The sequence below is a fragment of the Microtus ochrogaster genome, linkage group LG9, assembly GCF_000317375.1.
Source record: "Microtus ochrogaster isolate Prairie Vole_2 linkage group LG9, MicOch1.0, whole genome shotgun sequence".
Lineage (NCBI taxonomy): Eukaryota > Metazoa > Chordata > Mammalia > Rodentia > Cricetidae > Microtus > Microtus ochrogaster.
The window spans coordinates 27,676,487-27,679,165 of NC_022034.1; the positions used below are offsets into that span (position 1 = coordinate 27,676,487).

General features: G+C 45.3%; 1 protein-coding gene across 6 annotated transcripts in view; it reads right to left on the reverse strand.

The window, feature by feature from the left end:
* The window catches only part of Armc2 (armadillo repeat containing 2), a 113,791-nt gene that overhangs the window by 56,366 nt on the left and 54,746 nt on the right, over positions 1–2,679 (reverse strand). The gene's annotated exons all lie outside the window — the stretch shown is intronic.

A 2,679-nucleotide genomic window follows, 5' to 3' on the forward strand; every position in this document is an offset into this window, starting at 1 on the left:
TTTCTTGTCTGTTTTATTTTTTGACTAAAGATTATTTTGGGGGGAGGGGTCTTGTTAAATATCTAGGCTGGCCTTGAATTCATGAATCTCTTGCTTTGGTCTCTCAAATGGTGGAGCCCAACCTCTTTACTTTAATTAAACATAGGACTGTGCACTTTGGGGCATTCTGCAAATGACAAGCTGTAAAGCAAATCCCCTTCCTGCCCAGATCTATGAACACATGCCACCATGTGACAGCTGGCGTGGGGCAACTGGTGTGCACAGCAGGGGTCACTGAGGGCTGCACTTTCTCCAGCTGTATAGGGACTTGGGTGCAAACCACGGTCCCCAAGGCATCTCTGTCAGTACCAGATCTTAGGCAGGTTCACAGGAAGGTGCTGGAGACAATGACTTAGTCATGACTAAGCAGCCATGATGTGGAGGTGGTGGGCCGCACGACGCTCTCCTGCGCCCCCTGGAGGAAAATGAATGGAAGGGCTGACGCAGTGAGTCCATGGCTAATCCCGGAAAAGAGAAATAAAAACAAGAACAGAGGCAGCAAAGCTCTGAGCTAAATGGCACAGCAGAGATCTGATTTCTTCCTGTTTGGAGGGAGGGGTAGGGGTATGTTTATGAATTTATTTTTTGAGACAACACCCTGTTACATAGCTCAGGCTGGCCTTGAACTTGAACTCTTCTGGCTTTAAACTCATGAAGGCTGATGTTAGGTCCTGACAACCACACCTACCTAGTGTCACCATTATGACATCAGCACTAACTGTTCCTTTATATCAACGGATTTTATTCTTATGATATAAAATTATATCACATACATATAACAGATTGGAAAAAGTTTCCTCAACGAGACAAGAATGCCCAAGCTGCTGCGACATTGAAAAGTTAGAAGGGTACTGAGGTACATGTCTACAACCCCAGCACTCAGGTGGCTGAAGAAAAAACCCAAGATCTTGAGGCAGGCCTAAACTAAACAGAGACACTCTGTCTCAAAACCTCCTCCTACCCAAGTGAAAATGTCATAAGACTCAAGATAACCATGGTTGAGAATTTGAGGTTGTCTTGGTCACTGTTCTATTGCTGTGAAGAGACACCATGACCAAAGCATTTATTGGGGGCTCGCTTACAGGTTAGAGGGTTAGTCCATGGTCATGTTGGCAGGACACAGACAGGCATGGTGCTGCAGCAGTAGCTGAGAGCTTCACATCCTGACCCACAGGCAGCAGGCAGAGAGAGAGAGGGGTACTAGGCCTGCCTCGGCCTCCCAAGTGTGGGGACTACAGTTGTGCACCACACCTAGTTCAGGTGATTTAATATTTGTATACAGATGATTATAGCTCTCCTCACATTTTAACAAAAATAACCATGACTGTATAATCAGAAATAACTAAGTTCGAAAGAGAAAAAAACAAATATTCCAAAATACTGTCAACATGAAAAGAATGCCTTATGGGCTGGAGAGATGGCTCAGTGGTTAAGAGCACTGACTGCTCTTCCAGAGGTCCTGAGTTCAATTCCCAGCATCCACAAAGTGGCTCACAACCATCTGTACCAAGATCTGATGCCCTCTTCTGGCCTGCGGGCAATCATGCAGGCAGAACACTGTATAGATAATAAATAAAATAAATCTTAAAAAAGAAAAGCATGTTTCATAAACCCACCTCACCAAAGTGCAGCATGCCAGTGGGTTTTTGCCTTGTTTATGATCAAAGGAGTTTTTCTTTTTACAGTCTTTTTCAAAATGGAGGACCAAAATCTAAAATTAATAATCACCATAAATATTTCAAGAATCCTGAAGTTGGGGTGTAAATCTAATTTTTAACATGCTCTCCAAATGGTTTAGAGCACTCTAAAGGTTCAATCCATCCTCGTTAATTGACAAGCACATTTCAGATCCCATGAGTTATTACATCAAAGATGCTATTATTTGATATATAAATGCTATTAAGGGTAAAAATCTCATCTACAAAAGAAAATGAGAGCTAGACAAGTTTTGGTGGAAATAATTTAACTGTGAAATTTAATCTGTCACAAGAGCCATAATGAAACTCTATAACTCAGAGGAAAGTTTTTCTTCCTGCCCTGCTAGATGAATTATATGTGGTTTTATTGCCTGCTTTCCTGTGGTCCCCAGAGCTGTGGCATCTGCAGAGCCTATGACAGACCTCCACCCGATATCATTAACTTGTCACTGCAAGCTGGAAATGTGGCTGTGGCTATCAGTCACAAACAATCTTAGCGTCTGTTCTAGAAATTCTCAGCATCTCACAAACCGATACGCAAAGAGCATACGCGTTCCATCCCCCCACACCACCGTCTCTGTTACTTTTATTTCCTGTGCCGAGGATGGAAACTAGGGTCTTGAACATGAGGGGCCTTCTCCACTGACCTCCTCGGCCTTCTCCACTGACCTCCTCGGCCTTCTCCACTGACCTCCTCGGCCTTCTCCACTGACCTCCTCCTCAGCCTTCTCCACTGACCTCCTCAGCCTTCTCCACTGACCTCCTCCTCGGCCTTCTCGGCCTTCTCCACTGACCTCCTCGGCCTTCTCCACTGACCTCCTCCTCAGCCTTCTCCACTGACCTCCTCAGCCTTCTCCACTGACCTCCCTGGCATCGTCTCAGCAGGGCACATACTGACTGGCCAGTGGTCACCACGCTGGATCTCTGAGACCCTGGATCCCCT